The sequence below is a fragment of the Lathyrus oleraceus genome, chromosome 7 (genome assembly GCF_024323335.1).
Source record: "Lathyrus oleraceus cultivar Zhongwan6 chromosome 7, CAAS_Psat_ZW6_1.0, whole genome shotgun sequence".
Taxonomy (NCBI): Eukaryota; Viridiplantae; Streptophyta; class Magnoliopsida; order Fabales; family Fabaceae; genus Lathyrus; species Lathyrus oleraceus.
The window spans coordinates 516924776-516946273 of record NC_066585.1 but is presented as its reverse complement, the minus strand read 5'-3'; positions in this window follow the sequence as shown (position 1 = coordinate 516946273).

Genomic DNA, 21498 nt, shown 5'->3' with positions numbered 1-21498 from the left:
CATCTTCTCAAGAATCTACTCTAAGTGAGGTTCTCGTACCGACCCAACGAGAAATACATCTCGCGGACCCGCACTACTCAACCTCGTCCTATCTTATGTTTTTACTCGAGACTCGGGTAAAAAGTCTTTCCCACAAGGTTTGCAATTAGAATATCCAAGTACCAAACCATAATCGAACCAATACAGCAGATTTATATCAATATGACAATAGAGATAGTAAAAACAATAAAGAAAAGCCACATAGGTAAACAAACAAAGGCACACAAACGACCTAACTAGGCTTAACTCACTTAGGATTTGTTTTCCCCAGCAGAGTCGCCATCTGGCGCACCTCGAAAAATGGGGATACGACTTCAAAGCGAAGCGCGATCGCACGCTCGCAATGATGGACTGAACAGAGTCGCCACCGAACTTTATTTATTCCTAAAAAGGAAAGGGGAAATATCGATAAAACCCAAGACAAAAGAAAGGATAAGATATGGTCATCGCAACCAATATCAGGGTTCGGGAGTCGATTACGCAAGGGGAAGGTATTAGCACCCCTCACGTCCGTTGTACTCAACGGGAACCATTAGGTTTTTTTGTGTGCGTTAGTGTTAGTTTGAAATGTTAGGCTTTTCGATTTATTAGGTGGGAAAGAAAGAATAAAAGAAAGGATGAGAGGAAAATGTTATTGGATTTTTGACGAAGGACTAAACCTAAGTTTTTTATTAATGGGCCTGACAAGATTTAAAAATCCTGCTCCTACGTATCTCAAAAGAGAAATCAAGGCTTACGTAGTTCTGGGTAGAAAAATGTTTGTTGGTTGGTCGATTTTAGCGAAAGCTATATTGTATTAATCGACGAGAACATTGTTTTACCCAAAACAGATGAGGAGTGGACGCATACCACACATCGAACGGATTTATAAATCTACATTCGGAAAAGCGTCACTTATCTCGACTCAACAATCATGGCCGAAACATTGTTTTGTATCACTTAAGACAATATACCTTTCATTTATGAAAAAAGGTTCTTTGATTAGTCGCGCGGCGGCGGAAAAAAAAGTTTGATTGGTTGGGTGTATTTTGAGTGATGGCGAGAACTTGGATGAGCGAGATATACATCTTGAATCCTAGCCTCAGGAGTGCACGGTATACACCATGTTCCATTTCCATCTTTATTGAAAAAGTATTAAGGTAGGAATTAGATATTTTGAAGTTTGAAAGACGAGTACTTATGACCTACAAGCTCTTACAGCTTGGGTCTAATACTCGGGACTACGTCTGGACATTCCACCCAGGCAGTCTGTTTCTTTCCAATATTGCTAAGAAAATGATTCGGATATTTATGAATGTTTTGGAGGGAAGACGAATATTTATGGCTTGCAAGCTCTTACAGCTTGAGCCTAATATTCGGGATTACAACTGGATATTCCCTCCAGGTAATCTTTTTCTTCCAACTTTATTAAGAAGATGATTTGAGATATTTGCAGGTGTTTTGGAGAGAAGACAAATATTTATGGCTTACAAGCTCTTACAGCTTGAGCCTAATATTCGGGATTATGACTGGATATTCCCTCCAGGATAATCTTTTTCTTCACGTTTTATTTAGAAAATGATTTGAATATTTGTGTGTTAAAGAGAAGACGAATATTAACGGCTTGCAAGCTCTTATAGCTTGAGCCTAATATTCGGGATTACGACTGGACATTCCATCCAGGTAACCTTTTTCTTCCAATTTTTATTTAGAAAATTATTTTGAATATTGGAGTATTAAAGAGAAGACAAATATTAACGACTTGCAAGCTCTTACAGCTTGAGCCTAATATTCGGGATTACGACTGGACATTCCATCCAGGTAATCTTTTTCTTCACGTTTTATTTAGAAAATGATTTGAATATTCGTGTGTTAAAGAGAAGACGAATATTAACGGCTTGCAAGCTCTTACAGCTTGAGCCTAATATTCGGGATTACGACTGGACATTCCATCCAGGTAATCTTTTTCTTCCAACTTTTATTTAGAAAATGATTTTGAATATTGGAGTATTAAAGAGAAGACGAATATTAACGACTTGCAAGCTCTTACAGCTTGAGCCTAATATTTGGGATTACGACTGGACATTCCATCCAGGTAATCTTTTTCTTCACGTTTTATTTATGAAATGATTTGAATATTTGTGTGTTAAAGAGAAGACGAATATTAACGGCTTGCAAGCTCTTACAGCTTGAGCCTAATATTCGGGATTACGACTGGACATTCCATCCAGGTAATCTTTTTCTTCCAACTTTTATTTAGAAAATGATTTTGAATATTGGAGTATTAAAGAGAAGACGAATATTAACGACTTGCAAGCTCTTACAGCTTGAGCCTAATATTCGGGATTACGACTGGACATTCCATCCAGGTAACCTTTTTCTTCCAACTTTTATTAAAAGAGGCACGTTTGGATAGAAGGATTAATGTGAATGTTTGAGGTGTTGGTCAATTAAATTGACATGGCGCAGGAGTTCGTGGAGAATATGTCCAAAAGTAAGTTGGTCGAAATAAAAAACAATAAATAAACAAAATATTTACAGCACATTAAAAAATTTAAATTGGAAAGAATAAAATAGCAAGCACAAAAATGAAAATAAATGGAGATATGCTATTTCCAAGTATTGAACTCATCCCACTAAAGAAAGATGAAATTGCTTTCTCCACTCAACCACTTATGGTCGTTTATTACCTTAACAACAACTTAAATATATATAAACAAGCATAGATAAAGATAAATTTAAAATTAAAAAAAAACTAGCTAAAACGATATGGGCTTGGGTCTGTGAAGATTTGTCTCACCATGAATGGTCCAAACACAAAAAATAAGCAGAGGAGACTAACAGACCAAAACCCTAGCCGCCTGGCTGTTGGGTATGGACTATGAAGATTCCCAAGACTAATAATTATTGTCAATAATGAATAAAAGGTTAATGCCAAAGAAAACCAACGGGTAGACTTAAAGAGGGCACAGTAAAATATAAGATGACATTAGATGGAATAAAGCTATTCCCAAAACCATTAATCCCATCACAGAGAATTAAAATAAACTTTTAAAAAAATCGGAAGCTATAACCATGGACGAAAGAGGAAGCGGAAGAAGCAGAGGAACAGTCATCCCTTTCCTTCGATCAAAAGGTTTTTTCTGCTCTCATAAGCAAAACGATTTCCTTCTCCACTTATAGTTACGAAGAACTTTCGTAACACGATTCAAACATCGGCTAAGAGTAAGATTCGAGAATGGCACTAACCAGTTGCAACGAAGCCGGTCAACGAATGAACAGGTAAGAGTCTTGCTGAATCTTCTGCACCGCGTTCCTTCCCCACGGGTTCGTCAGTAGCCGTCAACACTTTTCTCTAGGGGTTTTCAAATCCCTTCTCACTGATTTCTTCTTCCTATTTATCCTCTTCAAATTAGGGTTTACAGGATGGCATATGGAGCTCAAAAGAGTATCCTGCAAAACCCCCTTCTGGATGGTCAGGTTTTGGTCGCCCTAATCGATGCTTGGGTTGGAACAGGTACACTGGGTTTTACTTTCTTCCATATTTTTTGTCCCAATTCCAATTTGGGAACTTTCTTGAATTTTAACGCTTTACTGATTTAATTTGTTTTTGCTGCAGTGAAAATCGAAACATTCATGAGTGGTTTGATGTCTTTTTATGGTATCTTGCACAATAGAGCAAAGGCTTCAAGAAGATCAGCATGGGAAGCATTGTTCTTGTTTACTGCAGTGAATATTGGTTAACGCAGGAATGGCTGAGGTAATGAATATGTGGAAACTGCTGTACCAGGGCTGCTTTGAAAACGGAACAAATGTATGTTGTTGCCTTACTGTAGTACTAGTTGCCGAAATCGGAGATGATAAGTTGGCAGTTGCAATTGAAAAAGAGCTCTGGAAACTTCGTCTATCAGGTGCTAAGTTTGCTTTGTAAAAGGATTCTTTGGTGCTTCTATGCTGCATCCACTCGTGCTTGGATTGCTTGAAGGGGTTGGAGATGGGTTTGGGATGCTGCAGGCTTGGTTTCACGGTGCTCCGGCTAGTGAATAGGTTGTTTTACCAGGTTAGTAATGGTCTGATTTTTAACTTGCTTCAGTGGCCAGAAAACAACATGGTTGGACCAACACTTAATGAATTTCAGTGTAAAATGCAGGCTTGCTCTCATCGTCAACCAAATCCAAGCCAATAACCTGAGATTGAATTCGCCAAAGCGATGAAATGTGCTCTTGTGTGTGTAGACATCCAAAAGATCAACATTGAGGTTGTATCCGGTCAAACCACAGCTTCTGCTATGGATTAATGGGCATTTCCTAATTGGCTTGTTCGAAGACAAAGTGCTACAGAATTGGCGTTGTTGGGCTGTTGATGAGTAGAGTCATACTGTTGAAATCTCATAGAGATTTTTGGAATATTTCATTCGGATCTGGCAGGTAATTCTCTTTCATGGTTTGTAACTTTTGGTATAATTCTTCTAGCCAATCACCCCACTTAGTTGTTCAGTTTGTATTGTGGAATCTACATAAGTTGTGGGTGTTTCAGGAAGAGCTCTTTGGGATTAATGTAATTGTTTTTGCTGATCAAGAGCTCCAATGCCTGCACATATGTTCCATCACCCGGGGACTTTGAAACTGCAGCAGCAGCACCAGATGATTCGGAGCTTGGGAAGGTGCGGCCTCCCATAACAACATGCTATCTTCAAGAGGATTGAGTTCATCTGGACTATTAATATCAATTCCATTCTCTAGAAGTGGCAGTAGAATATTGTAGCTTGACTTCGGTACCAATGATGCTCTAGATATCACTTCTTGTGACACAAGATGAGCAGCTCATTTAAAAGAGAATTTGAATAACAGTTGCTAATAGAGCATAACTGGTTTGTATGTTTCGATTCCAAATTGTAATTGTAATCTTTTACCACAATATAATGGTGGTCCCACTCTAAGGTACTCAGAATTGTTACTGAAATAACCCTGTAGGTACTCAGAAACGACTTTAACCCACTTTGGTTTGTACAATCACCATTGACCATCCCAACAGAGTTTCCATTATTCATAACATTAGATGGAACATGGTCCGCATTAGTTGTAGTTGACATTTCCCATTGTGCAACACTGGTTTTATTTGGAGCAAACACATCAGCAGAAGTTGGAGAGTTGTAATAAGAACAAAGATACTGATACTATTGCAGCCCGTACAATTGACCATCATGTTGAACCATTGGAGAAGAGGGATTGGGTGAAGCATACGCTCCATATGGTGTACATCCATAACCTTGATACATATAAGAGCAGTTATCCCCATAAACCCCTTGAGCCATCCCTCCGTCAAGGTTCACATAATTAGAACAGCCATCCAATCTCCTTGACCATCATAACCTTACCTCCATAATAATATGCAGTAGAAGGGTATCCATTTGGAAGATGACTTTGTAATTTATGAAAATGTTGTAATGCTATTTTGATTTTGAAATATACTATGGATATAAAATGGAATTTTTTAGAAATAATCCAAGAATAATTTAAATTGAAATCAGTAGAAAATCCAATTAAAATCAAATTAATCCAATAATTTGTTAAAATTACTTTTGACATCAATTCTAACATCTATTTGAAAATTAAAATCAATTAGAGTTTTGAATCATTAGTAAAGATAACAATTAAAATTAAATTGAAATTTGGATTTAAACTTGATTTGAATATTAAAATCAAATATTGAAAAATTACAAAAGTCAAGTGATTAAAATCCATTTTATAGTCAAAAGCATCATGATCAAAAGGCATAGACAATGATCAATGTGTAACGAAAAAATATGGATTTGGGAATGAATGTATGCTAATGAATTTCAGGCCAAGTGCCAAATAAAAATAAAAAATTCAGGGTCAAAATCGGGGTATGACATACGTATCTCATCTGGAATGAGAATCAGAGCTATCGTAGTTCGGCTCACGCACGCCGAAACAAAACACACACAAACAGGAAAACATGGAAACCGAATGCCAATCGTTGGACTTACATCAGACTCCGAACCAACAAACCCACACTAGAAACCAAATGCCAATCGCTGGACTTATATCGGACTCCAAGCACACAACAAAAGGATACGGAACGCCAATCGCTGGGCTTACATCCATCTCCTAACACACAAAAAGGATAGCACACAACAAGTTACTAAGGAGTCTGGCACTCGAGCCTAGCAACTGTCAAGCAAACACACACAAAAAGAAAAAGGGTGCCCGGAGAGATCTCGTACGACCTCCTGCCTACGTACCTCATCTGGTATGAGGATCAGGGCAACGTAGTTCCCCTAAACAGGGGAGAAACTTTCTCCTAACCAGAGACTGGGAAATGACCAACTAGAAGGGAGACTGACTCGAGCCTAATAGTTATCATGTATTCCACAATGGTCCTAGGTTGAGTTTTCTATCTACTTGCACAGGCTGCAAGCTATCCTAAACAGGCAAAGCAAAGCACGCAAGCATAATCAAAACAAAGCAAACATACACAATTAGCACACACTATATACAGACAAAGTGGGCTCACACAAGGGTTAGGCTGCAAAAGCAAGCCAACTGTATCAGGGTGATGTTAGCTCTTAACCTTAACATTGAGAGTTAGGGTGAAGCAGATGAAATAGGAAGTGAGGGGTGTGCCTCACAGCTCTTATCCCTGGCCCGGGAGAGCTTTAGACAAAGGAAGTGTGGGTTCAGAAAGTGGGAACCCTTCTACACTTATGACTGACTCAACATGGATCTTGGGTTAATATCCACAATGCATCAACACCAGTTGTGTGAGCAAAGGGATGACTCAACTAAATAGCAGGAGATGGATTGCACATCTCTTGTATCTGCCAATTGCCTTATCCAAGGTCCTTTCCTGCTTGGGGACAAAGATAAACAAACACAAGCATTGCCTCTTAAGGAGGACTTCAGACAGGTGCCTGACCAAATAACAGGCCAGTTCTTCCAGACTACATGAAGTTAGAGCCATTATACCTCAATGCTCAAGCTAGCAAGCAAAGCTAAAGCAAGTTCACAAAGGAACTATAGCAACTAATGTACCTGAAAACAATCTAACTCAGTTAGTACACAACTCAGAAAAGTCAAATAGACAGGCTAATGGTCAACAGTTAACTGTATACAAGCAACAAGCAAAGCACAAGCTCAACTCAAATGACTTAGAAGCCACCTACAAAACAAACTCAAGATTAGTTCAACATTGACCAATTAGTCAACTCAAGCCATGTGAATCAATTCCTTCATAGCCATATGCTTCTTAACCTGCAAACCAAGCTCAAACATGAGAAGCAAACCCCTAGGACAAGGCCTAGGGTCAAAGACGGAGAAATAATTCAAAACAGAACATGAAAATTGGCACAAATCAAGTTCAATCAAATTAGAACAATTTCCAAGTGGTCTCACATTCATATCATACACCAATTCCATTTCACACAACAAATAGTGCAAAGCATGCAATTTGAAAGCTCATTGGACCAAACAGAATGAATCAATCCAAATCAACTCAAAAATAATTCAATAAATCTCAAGAAAAATCATGGCTAAACAGCACTCATTACATGATCATCATACCAAAATTCAAGTCATTTGGACAAGTGTAAGCATATCAAATAAATTCCCTAAGTCAAGGTAAGGCAAAACAAGCTCAAGGGAAGCACAAATTCATGCATCAACTTCACACAAGCATAAAACAGAATCTACACATGATAAATGACTCAAACCAAAGTCATGGAAAACTTCAAAGTGTCTAGAACACACATGCAAAGTTTCAAGTTCATAGGATAAACACCAAGAATTTCACAAATCATCTAAGATCATGACTCTCAAAACGTCCTCAAATGGTCAAACAGAAGAGAAAATCCCAAACAAATTGGAAATGCATCCAAAAATTCCACAAAAATTCACAAGCAATCTTAACGTCCAGAAGTAGCATCATGCAAAACTTCACATCATTTGGCATTCAATTGGCATGGCAAGTAAATTCCTCAAATCAAGCAAGCCATGGTGTGAGACACATTGTCACACCTACATTCATCACATCATATCTCATCAACCAGGAATGGGAAAAATGCAAACTCTATACCAAAATGTCCCTAAGGATGTCTATTTTACACATGTAAATTTTCAGCTTCATTGGATTAAGCATCACCATTTCACAACCAAAATAGCAAGCAAGGTGCAAGAAAACACATGTAAACATAAACCCTAGGCAATTTTAAAATCCAACCGAGCACAAATCTTGGAAAAATACTCAAAAAATAGTAGAGATCTTGATGAACACAATGGAAAAACTCTCATCTCATTTGGACAAATATTTTTGGAGTTATGAATTTTTGGAATGAAGGAAAAAATTAAAAATGACATGGAAGCATGTATATGCACATGAATGAATTAATGGAATAAAATGCCAAGCCAAATTTGAAAATGTGCTCGCCTGGATTCGAAGGGAGGATATGTTCAAAAACTGGCGCGCGCTACGGTTGAGTAAATGGACACGTGGTCCAAGGCATGGTGTTATAACACCCAAACACATGCAACGAGCGAAAACATGGATCAAAACGCAATTGGAATTGGAAAATTAGGGTTCATACGCGTGTTCATCAACATTCATGGCTCAAGAACAAATCATCACCAAAATTAACAAAACCTATACCATTGGCTTCGTCTTCCAGCGTACATCCCTAATCTAACATCCATTTGCCCTAACTCATCCTAGATTCCAAGATTCGAAGGAAAACATTTTCACTCATGAAACTTAAAATCAACATAACTTCCTTGTTTCTCCATGAAATTCAATGATTCAAATTGCAGTGTACTCTACATCCAAGGATCTATCAAAAGCATGCATTAATTTCAAGAATTGTGATGCTCAAAAACTGACCTTCAAGAGATTGCAAAAGTGAAATAGGTTGTTTCAGGCCATGGCAAGCAAAAACAGAAGTTCCTCAGTGTTCATATGAGTGAATGGAGCGAGGTTTGAGTGTTGATTGTGCACGATCTAGCTGGAAACTCGAATTGCCATTGATGAACACACTTGCAACAGTTCTTGAATCTGCTCGAAAACCTTATTATCTTGCTTCAATTCCACTCCAAAATGTTTGTGGATCAAGGATATATGAAGATCAATGCAAGGTTTTTGGAGAATTTTGGAGAAAAGTGGAGAGAAAAAGTTTAAGAACTTTTGGATCTAGATCTCAATTTCACCATTCTGTTATGATTAACAAAGAAAACAGTTATGATTATGGTTTTATATGTGATGCTAATGAAGTTCACTAATCATGATTAGGCTAATGCAAAGGTTTAAGTGAAATGCAAGTTTTGGTGCACATTAGCAAATTGCCTTGCACATGAAATAACCAATGTAACAGTGCAAGGTTTCTGAACCAATTCACTTTAAAATGCTGTTTCTAAGCCAAGGCAAGTGGAATTAAGTGAATACAATGCATAGTTTTCAAATTGCCTTTTTCCCTCCACTTTTCAAATTCAATTCAAGTGAAAAATGCAAGATTTTTGTGATGAGAAATAATGAAATGTGATTCATGAATTGGATAGATCATATCAAGAGTGAAATGTTGCAAAAAGAACCATTCCAATTGGCCTTATGGTTCAAAAGTTATGCACTTTTGAAATTCAACTTTTCTTGACCAAGATTGATCCATAACTTGCCAACCACACATGAGAAATTCATGTTCTTGGACTTTTTGGAAAGGTGAGAGCAAGATATACAACTTTCATGTTGGACAAAATTTCACTTGAAGCATTTTTGGACATGTAATTTTGAGGAGAAAACCTTTCCATTTTTGGCAATTTTGAATTACAAGTCACTTTCTATTTTTGGAAAGTTTTCATCTGACTTTATTTTCTTCAATCTTGATGTTTGAAATGTCAAATGAAACTTGTTTGGACATGAATGAAGTAGTTCTAACCCTCTCCCACCTCCAAATCCATGAGTTGACTTGTGGTTGACTTTTGTTGACTGATAGATGAATGGGCTATGCACAGATGAACTTGAGCCTCAATCTCCTGATGAAATGGCTCCAAAGTGAAACCCTAGCTTCCATAAATTCCATATAACCATATGATGATCTATCCCTCAATGAAGACCTCATCTCCTTAACAAGCCCTGATTAGCACAATGAACCTCTTGGTGATGACAAGACCATGATGATGATGATGTACTATTTCAACCAAGATGATGATCAACCTCCTTGAGGAATCAAGAAACCCTAGTTTGAAGCACAGTTCCTCAGATGATTAGTGATCAATTCAATGAAACCCTCAGGCTTGAATCTCTTAACCTTTTCATCTTCTGAACAAGACCTAAGAGGATGGCTTGCTCAATGTAGCCACATGATATGCAAAAATGCAATAACTAATGACCTACAAAATGAAATGCAATATGCTCAGCTAGTCCCAAGAGAGGAGGGCAAATTTTGAGGTGTTACACTATTGTCATTGAGGACCTGGAAAAGAAGGATAGTTGGACCGTTAATGGCCAATGTTTGAAGGTTTATCTTGGTGGTCAAGTGGATCGCGAGAGCTGTGCTATTCCTTTGGATGCTCCTCTGTGAGCATTGCACCGTCGAGCTTAGCCGACGTTAAACAAGCGCTTGTTGGGAGGCACCCCAACATTGTAAGTATTTACTGTTTTCCTGTTCTGATTGTAGTGGGTTTCCAATTGTTAAAACCATGCTGAATGTACCTGGAATGCTGCCTTTGAAAAGGCAAATGCTGTCATGCTCGCTTGATGCTCACTAGGCGAAGCAGTAGCGAGCTGATTCGCTAGCTGCTCGCTAGGTGAGGCAGCAGCGAGCGCTGCGTGACATCACTTATTTAAATTCTCAACAGGCCACTCATTTGGGGCCCAAACACAATTTTCTGTTTGACAACTCTGCTGAGGCATTTGCACGAACATTCACCTCACTCTCTCATTTTCATCTCTCTCACAAACACTCAAACCCTAAATTGGAGGATTGTGAACCTCACTGCATTTCATATCCAATCACTCTATTTTGCTAAGGTTTGCCCTAATACCATTTCTTTATGTTTAAGCTTTGTTTATTTCTGATTTGAATGTCATTTAGGATGAAGTTGTTGGTATGGGAAACTTTAGGTTTGCATGTGGGGATTTTAGGTTTGTCAATTGGGAATTTTAGGTTTTGCATGTGAGTTTGTAATTACCTATACCATAGAACGTTTCTTTAATTGATAGATCATTTTGTTCTGAATTTGGAACCATGAGAATGTGGGTTTTGGGAAGATTTCACTGAAAATACTGCAGAACCCAAAAACCCGTAAGGTTCGCTAGCAACTCGCTAGGCGAACCAGAGGCGAGCATTCGCTGCCACTTCGCTAGGCGAAGCAGCAGCGAGCATGACAGTACTGTGAATTCTGGTTTTGCTGTCTGATCTGTTTTGTGTGTGTTGCTTCCTCTTTTATTTTGCAGATGGAATCTAGATCCGGCGCTTCAAAGAAGAGAAAGGGAGGGAACACTTCCCGTCCCGTAACGATACAATTTGATACCGAAAAATTTGTCGGGCCGAAGCAAGCCGCAAGGTACATTGCTTTGGAGAAGCGGAAAATTCTACCGGAGAAGAGATTCATCATCAACCCTGAAGGCACGAACAGAACATTCGCCGGGTTGATTGACACCAAGAAATGGGATCGGTTAATTAATCCCCTGGAGCATTATGATATAGCAACGGTGTGGGAGTTCTATGCGAACGCACTTCCTGATGATGACGAGCCATTTACTTGGACATCTAGAGTGGTCGGTCGTGCAGTTGCTTTTGATCGGGATGCTATTAACCGCGTCCTTGGTGAACCGCTCCAACTGGGAGCCGAGGAGCGAGACACCTACCACACAGACTTACGGCTTCACCGGGATATTGATGCAATCTCTACTGCCCTGCTGTTAAGAGGGAAATCAGTTGAGCTGAACCCATCTGGGGTTCCTATGAGATATCACAGGGAGGACATGACTCCCTTGGCTCAACTGATCCTGCTATTGGTTCTGACAAACATCCAACCAAAGTCCCACACTTCTACAGTGCCGATCCCAGTGGCACACTTGGTACACTCTATCCTCACTAACATCCAGATCGATGTGGCGAGGATTATTGCTTATGAGCTTAAGTCCGTGATTGAAAGCGGGCTAAAGTCGGGGGCTCGTGTGAATTGTCCCCTGGCTTTCCCTTGCCTAATCATGAGTTTGTGCATACAAGCGAGGGTGAGGCTACCTTCTAGGGGTCAAGTAAGGATCCCGCCACCCATCGATGACCGTTATGTGGCCAAGTATTGCAGGGCGAAGAATGTTAGAGGTAGTGCAGCTGCAGAAGGTACCCGAGATTCTGATGGTCCTGGTACTTCTACTCCCGGACCCGATCCTTACCTGTAGGCTGTCTGCAATTACAATTGGGACTGGATGACGGCTACTCAACGTGCCATGCTCGACATGCACGATTCTATGCAGTGGTTACAGCTGCAGGGAAGTGACCCCACCGGTGATCACTCATTGATTACGCGTGAGCAGTTTGTGCTTAACGCTAACTGGCCTGTGGACAGGCCTGTGTTTGGTGAGGGGGCGGGTGCTGGTGGTGCTGATGGTGATGATGATGATGATGAGGCTACCGGTTCTGAAGCCGGTAGTGAGGAGGGTTCTGAGTCCTTAGAGGGCTAAGTTTTTTATTTTTTTCATGTTATGTTTTATTTTGATTGTATTTCCAGAATTCTGTATTTTGATTTTGACTTTGTACTTTTGGGGTGTTTTGTCCCCCACGAACAAATTTAAATTTTGAAGTTTATATTATTATTTCTGTTTTAAATTTTGTTTGTTTTAATAAATTTTTGGTTGGTTGAGTGGCAAACCTTCTAGATTGGTTGCTCCTCAAAGAAGTATCCAATGAAGGTGCATCCGAGCTTGGATGGCAATGATAAGAATAAACAAGTGAATAAGGCTAAGGTACATGGTTACCTCCGGCTAGAATTTTAGAATGCACTTAGAACTTTACTCTTTTTTGTAATTGAGTATTGTCTTTTTGCAACATAATTGAATGAATGTTTCATCTAGGACTTAAAACCACAAATTGTGAGGAAACCTCCATTGTACACTTAAATGCTAGATTCTAATAAGTTTTGTTGATTCATTTGATTCATGCTTTGTCTTTTATTATTGTGAATATGTGGAAGCAATTAGAAATGATCAAGGCACTTGTTTTCTATCGAGCACAACCAGTTCCAAATATAACTTACCTGTGAGCAGAGAGAGTATTCGTTAACCCCTTTGAGCTTAAACAGTTGAATCTCAGCTTGAAATAAAGCGAGATTTCAAAAATCTTTTTTTTTACAACCCGGAAAATCTTGATTATTGTTCTTTTGTCGTAAAAAGTTAAGAGCATTCACTTAGGGTGAGTAAGAAATAAGTTGGGGAAAACGGAAATGAGAATCAGTCAGTGCCACAACTCTTGAAAAACCGAGCAAGCATTGAAAAAAAAAATTAGAAAAGAAAAACATCTGTTTTGTAAATATGATGTGAAAGAAAAGAAAAAAAATATATAATATAGAGAAAATAAAAATGAATGCTTGCTTGGAAGAAAAATTGTGAAAAACAAAAATTGAGTTGTGAAATAAGAGTTGTGAAGGTTTCAAAAGAGAAATAAATGGAACGAAGTTGAGATGTGTAAATAATGTACAGTGAATGTCTCTTTTGCATCGGCAATCTCGTTTTCAATGGCCTTAGAAATGACCCTTGTTTGTTAACCTAACCAAGCTTCAACCGAAAAGTCCTTAGTGATCTTCGTGCTTCCACATTACCATTTATAATTGTTAGACATTGTATGAATCGAATTGATTTCTTCATTATTTGTTAGAGAGTGAGATTATTCCCGCGGTTGCAAACGCGTAAATTCTTCAATCCTTATTCGAAGAGGAGAGATAGGGTGATTCATTCAAAATAATATTGTTGTAGATAGATACATATTTCGCATTACTATTAAGTTTTAGTTCTTGTGTATTATTTTATTCGAACCGTTGGAAATTTGTATCTGCTGATTCGCTTGTGTTTGAGCCGTTTTATCCGGCTTCGGAGAAACCTTTTTCTTAAAGCAAATCCTCTTGTCCTTCAAGGGGCATACTTTGCTTGAGGACAAGCAAAAATCTAGTTGGGGAGAGTTGTTAGATGCCCAAAAGTGCTTATTTGAGCTATCAAATGTGGGCATCTTTCACTCTTTTTCCTTGCTAAAGTGTTAGAAACCACCCTTGTTTTGGATGAAATGCAATTCAATGATAAACGATCTTGGTACCTTTGATTTGTGTGTTATTGTGCAGGAAGTAGGCATGAAATAATAGAAAGTGAAGACACAAAGAATTTGGCAAATGGATCAAATAAAACAAACATTCATCAGCTTGCTCGCTAGGCGAGGGCTGTGGCGAAGCACTCGTTAGGCGAGCGTCCAGCGAAAGCCAAGCGAAAAGCCCCAGGATTTTACAGTGGCAAACATGACCACACTCGCTAGGCGAGCTTCCAACGAGGTGTGTGGCGAACACGTCCAGACTTGGTAAAAAGCGCAGCCAGCACTCACTCGCTAGGCGAGGCTCTAGCGAGCTCCCAGCGAGCATTCCAGTAGCAAAACGTCTCAACCTCGCTGGGGCGAAGGTTGAAGCGTGTCCTTCGCTAGGTGAAGGTTTTGTTCGCTAAGCGAACATGACAGTCTGGGAAAGGCTGTTTCTCTGGACGCAGGTGCCTCAGGTGCCTCATATAGGGGCTCGCTAGGCGAGCCATTCTGCTCGCCTAGCGAGCATGACAGCCCAGTAGCAACTCCTATAAGTAGCAAGTGCCACTTTTTGGAGCCATACCTTGTTTTTCCATACTTTTGTACTTTTTCCAGATATTTTTACAGCATTGTTCCAAGGATCTTTTGTGACCTAAAAACCATTTCTCTTCATCTCTTAAACATCTTTCACAAAAAGAAGGTGGATTCCCATCCAATCTCGATTATTCGACTCGGATGTTGATCAACCTTCTTCCGAAACTTGTTGACCAAGCTACACTGAAAATGAGTAGCTAAGTTCTCCATTTTGTCAAGGTTAGATGTAGATGATCATTAGCTTTGTGTGTAAATGTAAGGATCTTCATTTGTAAACTCTTTAATGGTGAATATATGGTGAAAACTTTATTCTTATTGAAAACTCTTTGTGTTGGTTTATGATCGAGAGATGTTTACCAACTCTTAACCTAGGTTTTCATCCAATCTTGTTTGTTAGCTAGAGATAGTAATGAATGATTTTGTTCACCATAAGGTTGAACCAAAAAGTTGTCAGTTTGATAGATTGTGTTAGAGATAAACAATAGATCAAAATGGGAAAACTCACAATGTGTGTTAGAGATAAACACATTGGGAGGACTTTGTGAAATAATTTATCATCTAAAGGAGTTTATAAGTTTTGTTGATCGAACATATACATGCAAAGTGATCGTCGAACCCTAACTTTGACAATATTTCTCAAATATTCAAACCAAAACTTTTACCGCATTTTATTACACTTTTATGCAAGATACCGTGACAAATACCAAAACCCCATTGTTACCTTAAGCAAAGAATTAAAACAACTGTCGAAAGGCAGTGATATCTCACAATCCCTGTGGATACGATAACAAAAACCCGACACTTAAAATTACATCTAACAGGTACTGATGAGGGTTATGAGTCCGTGGAGGGCTAAGTTATTTTATTTTTCATTTTATGTTTTATTTCTATTGTATTTTTCAGATTTGTGTATTTTGTTGTTGGTTATGTACTTTTGGGGTGTTTTGTCCCCCATGAACAATTTTAAATTTTGAAGTAATGTTATTATTTATGTTTTAAATTTCGTTTGTTTTAATAAATTTTTGGTTGGTGGAGTGTCAAACCTTCTAGATTGATTGCTCCTCAAAGAAGTATCCAATGAAGGTGCATCCGAGCTTGGATGGCAATGATAAAAATACACAAGTGAATAATGCTAAGGTACATGGTTACCTCCGGCTAGAATTTTAGAATGCATTTAGAACTTTACTCTTTTTTGTAATTGAATATTGTCTTTTTGCAACATAATTGAATGAATGTTTCATATAGGACTTAAAACCACAAATTGTGAGGAAACCTCCATTGTACACTTAAAATGCTGGATTCTAATAAGCTTTGTTGATTCATTTGATTCATGCTTTGTCTTTTATTATTGTGAATATGTGGAAGCAATTAGAAATGATCAAGGCACTTGTTTTCTATCGAGCACAACCAGTTCCAAATACAACTTACCTGTGAGCAGAGAGAGTATTCGTCAACCCCTTTGAGCTTAAACAGTTGAATCTCAGCTTGAAATAAAGCGAGATTTCAAACATCTTTTTTCTTGAAACCCGGAAAATTTTGATAATTGTTCTTTTGCCGTAAAAAGTCAAGAGCATTCACTTAGGGTGAGTAAGAAATAAGTTGGGGAGAACGAAAATGAGAATCGGTAAGTACCACAACTCTTGAAAAATCAAGCAAGCATAAGAAAAATATATATAGAAAAGAGAAACATCTGTTTTGTAAATATGATGTGAAAGAAAAGAAAATATAGAGAAAATGAAAATGAATGCTTGCTTGGAAGAAAAATAGTGAAAAACAAAAATTGAGTTGTGAAATAAGAGTTGTGAAGGTTTCGAATGAGAAACAAATGGAACGAAGTTGAGATGAGTGAATAATGTACAGTGAATGTCTCTTTTGCATCGGCAATTTCGTTTTCAATGGCCTTAGAAATGACCCTTGTTTGTTAACCTAACCAAGCTTCAACCGAAAAGTCCTTAGTGATCTTCGTGCTTCCACATTACCATTAATAATTGTTAGACATTGTATGAATTGAATTGATTTCTTCATTGTTTGTTGGAGAGTGAGATTATTCCCGCGGTTGCAAACGCGTAATTTCTTCAATCCTTATTCGAAGAGGAGAGATAGGGTGATTCATTCAAGATAATATTGTTGTGGATAGATACATATTTCGCATTGCTACTAAGTTTTAGTTCTTGTGTATTATTTTATTCTAACCGTTGGAAATTTGTATCTGCTGATTCGCTTGTGTTTGAGCCGTTTTATCCGATTTCGGAGAAACCTTTTTCTTAATGCAAATCCTCTTGTCCTTCAAGAGGCATACTTTGCTTGAGGACAAGCAAGAATCTAGTTGGGGAGTGTTGTTGGATGCCTAAAAGTGCTTATTTGAGCTATCAACTATGGGCATCTTTCACTCCATTTCCTTGCTAAAGTTTTCAAAACCACCTTTGTTTTAGATGAATTGCAATACAATGATAAACGACATTGGTACCTTTGATTTGTGTGTTATTGTGCAGGAATTAGGCATGAAATAATAGAAAATGAAGCCACAAGAAAGTTGGCAAAGGGACCAAAAAGGGATGCATTCATCAGCTTGCTCGCTAGGCGGGGGCTGTGGCGAACAACTCGCTAGGCGAGCACCCAGCGAGATTACAGCGAAGAGCTCCAGTATTTTACAGTAGCAAATATCAACAAGCTCGCTAGGCGAGCAGCCAGCGAAGGTGGTAGCGAACACGTCCAGACTTAGTCAAAAGCGCAGCCAGCACTCACTCGCTAGGCGAGCCATTAGCGAGCTCCCAGCAAGCAATTACAGTAGCAAAACCTCCTAAGCTCGCTGGAGCGAAAGGTGAAGCATGTGCTTTGCCTAGCGAAGGTTTTGTTCGCCTAGCGAACATGTGAAGTCTGAAGTTAGATATTTCTGGGCGCAGGTGCCTTTGGTGCCTCATTTGGGGGCTCGCTAGGCGAGCCATTCTGCTCGCCTAGTGAGCATGACAGCTTAGTAGCAGCACTATAAGTAGCAAGGGCTACTTTTTGGAGCCATATTTTTACACCTCCATACTTTTGTACTTTTTAAGATATTTTCCAGCATTGCTCTAGAGATCTTTTGTGACCTAGAAATCATTTCTCTTCATCTCTTAACAATCTTTCACAAAAAGAAGGTGGATTCCCATCCAATCTCGATTATTCGACTCGGATGTTGATCAACCTTCTTCCGAAACTTGTTGACCAAGCTACCATGAAAATGAGTAGCTAAGTTCTTGATTTTGTCAAGGTTAGATGTAGATGATCATTAGCTTTGTGTGTAAATGGGATGATCTTCATTTGTAAACTCTTTAATGGTGAATATATGGTGAAAACTTTGTTCTTATTGAAAACTCTTTGTGTTGGTTTATGATTGAGAGATGTTTACCAACTCTTTACCTAGGTTTTCATCCAATCTTGTTTGTTAGCTAGAGATAGTAATGAATGATTTTGTTCACCATAAGGTTGAACCAAAAAGTTGTCATTTTGATAGATTGTGTTAGAGATAAACAATGGATCAAAATGGGAAAACTCACAATGTGTGTTAGAGATAAACACATTGGGAGGACTTTGTGAAATAGTTTATCATCTAAAGGAGTTTATAAGTTTTGTTGATCGAACATATACATGCAAAGTGATCGTCGAACCCTAACTTTGGCAATATTTCTCAAATATTAAAACCAAATCTTTTACCGTATTTTCTTACACTTTTATGCAAGATACCGTGACTAAAACCAAAAACCATTGTTACCTTAAGCTAAGAGTTAAAACAACTGTCAAAAGGCGGTGATATCTCACAATCCCTGTGGAGACGATAACAAAAACCCGACACTTAAAATTACAATTCAACAGGTATTAGACAGGATAATGAGTCACTTGCTGAGTATTGGGAAAGATTCAAGAAATTAATATCTAGTTGTCCTCAGCACCAGATCACCGAGCAACTACTCATCCAATACTTTTATGAGGGGTTGTTACCGATGGACAAGAACATTCTTGATGCTGCTAGTGGTGGAGCATTAGTCGATAAAACTCCAGATGCTGCCAAAGCCCTTATTGAAAATATGTCTCTTAATTCTCAACAGTTCACCACTAGAGACAATTTTGTGCAAAGCAAAGGCGTGAATCAAATTCAGGTTTCTTCCAACAAAGCTTTAGAGACCAGAATTGACGAGCTCACTGCCTTAGTCAATCAGCTGGCAGTAGCAAAACCTCAAACAACAACTTTGTGTGGCATTTGTACTTCCACCGAGCACCCTACCGATACTTGTCCTATTCTGAGAGACGAGTCCATTACTGAGCTGCCATAAGCTTATGCACCCAACCTTTACAATCAAAACAGGTACAACAACACTCCTGACCTGTCCACCAACAAATACCATCCCAATTGGAGGAACCATCCCAACCTTCGATATGGAAACCCGCAAACCAGCCAACAACAGAACTCACCTTAAGTGGCTGCCCCTGCACCTTCTGGACCATCCTTGGAGGATCTTGTTAAGCAAATGGCTGTGAACAACCTCCAGTTCCAACAAAGGACCGATGCTAGCATTCAGACCTTGAACACACAGATGGGACAACTTGCTACTCAAATAAATAACACACAAGCTCAAGGTTCGAACCAACTTCCAGCCCAGACAGTTGTCAATCTGAATGGTCCAAATGCTAATGTCAGCGCAATTTCTTTGAGATCCAGAAAAGTTACAGAACCAGCCCCTGAAAAAAATAAAAAAATCATTGAGGTAACTTCTGAACTTTCTCCTTCTGAGCCTCACCCAACCGAACTTTCTTCTCCTTCTTCTGTTGTGGTCGAAACTGAAAAAATTAAAGAAAAGGAGTATGGGCCACCAGTCCCCTTCCCACATAGAGTTCTGAAAAATAAAAGAATTGAGGAGGGAGACAAAGAAAGAGAGATACTGGATGTTTTCCGAAAGGTTGCGGTAAACATTCCGCTACTTGATATTATTAAGCAGGTTCATAAGTATGCAAAGTTTCTGAAAGATTTGTGTACCAACAAGAGGAGGATTAAGGGAATTGAAATAGTAAACTTAGGACGAAATATTTCTGCCTTTATTCAGCCCAAACAATCATCCAAACAGATTGTAGGTGAGCAAAATGTTTTAGCCCTCACTACTCAGGTTCTGCCACAAAAGCAGAAGGATCCGGGAACATTTGCTATTCCTTGTACCATCGGGGATAGTAAATTTGAGAATTGTATGCTTGATTTGGGAGCGGGCATTAATGTTATGCCCACTTCTGTTTATAATAACCTTTGTCTTGGTCCTTTGCAGCATACAGGTTTAATCATTCAATTGGCAAACAGGAGCAACGCTCGACCCGCCGGGGTAGTCGAAGATGTTCTTGTTCAAGTTAACGATTTGATTTTTCCTGCAGATTTCTATATTCTAGACATGGAAGGAGAAACCAAGACAATCAGAGCTCCCATCATTTTAGGAAGACCGTTCATGAAGACGGCGAAGACAAAAATTGATGTTGACGATGGAACCATGTCCATGGAATTTGGTGACATTGTCGCAAAATTTAACATTTTCGATGCCATGAAACATCCCTTGGAGAAGAATTCTATTTTTCATATTGAATTGATCTCTGAGTTGGTTGATGACACCTTTTCTGAATTATTTTCACTTGATTTTCCATCTCTATCTGAGTTTGATGATGTTTATTCATGTGATGATTGTACTAACACTAACCTTTGTGTTGTTTGTGCTGAGATTGATACTGCCTTGCAGGGTGATAGTATAAACGAAGTTGTTTATTTGGATGAAGCTCTTGACATTCCGGCTGCCCCAAACATACCATGCATTGAATAACCACATTCTTTAGAGCCTAAACCACTTCCCGAGGATTCATATTATTCATCAAAGCTTCAACTTAATCAGAAATATAAGAAGGGAATTAGATGGACCTTGGCTGGCACTCGTGATATTAGCTCATCCATATGTATGCATAGAATCTCACTTAAAGATGAAACAAAAGTAGTGAGGCAGCCCCATAATCCTTTAATTCTTGATGTTGTAAAAAAGGAGATCACTTTCACGCGCCCATTCAACACTTTTACTTATCAAAGATTCTTCTTTGATCCTGGAATACAAGGCGAATACACTAATCAAAATTTCAAGGTCAATGGACACTACCCAAAGCTATTACATGAGAACCCGACTTTGGAAGAAGAGACTGCAGAAGAACTCTCTTTGGAAAAGGCTGCTTATGTAATCACTTATCCGCCTTGACTCCTCGGATGTGTTCTTTCCTTTCTCCCACTCTTATTTTATATTTATGGTATTTCATTGAGGACAATGTATGTTTTAAGTGTGAGGGAGGGAATCATTTATTTGTTTTATTTTGTTTTTCAGTTTTTCTCTGTTTTTGGTTTTTAGTTGCTAAAAAAAATGCATCTTCTTGAAAGTTTTAGGCTATAGGTTACTTTGAGTCGAGTTTGCGGAGAGTTGGGAAAAATTCACAAGATCGGTATTGTTTTAACACCGTAAGTCTCCTGCATATAGAAATTGAGTTGAATTTTTATTATGTTTTAGCCTTACATTCTCATCCTCTGACAGCTCTTGAGTAGTTTATTTCAGCAGTCAGCA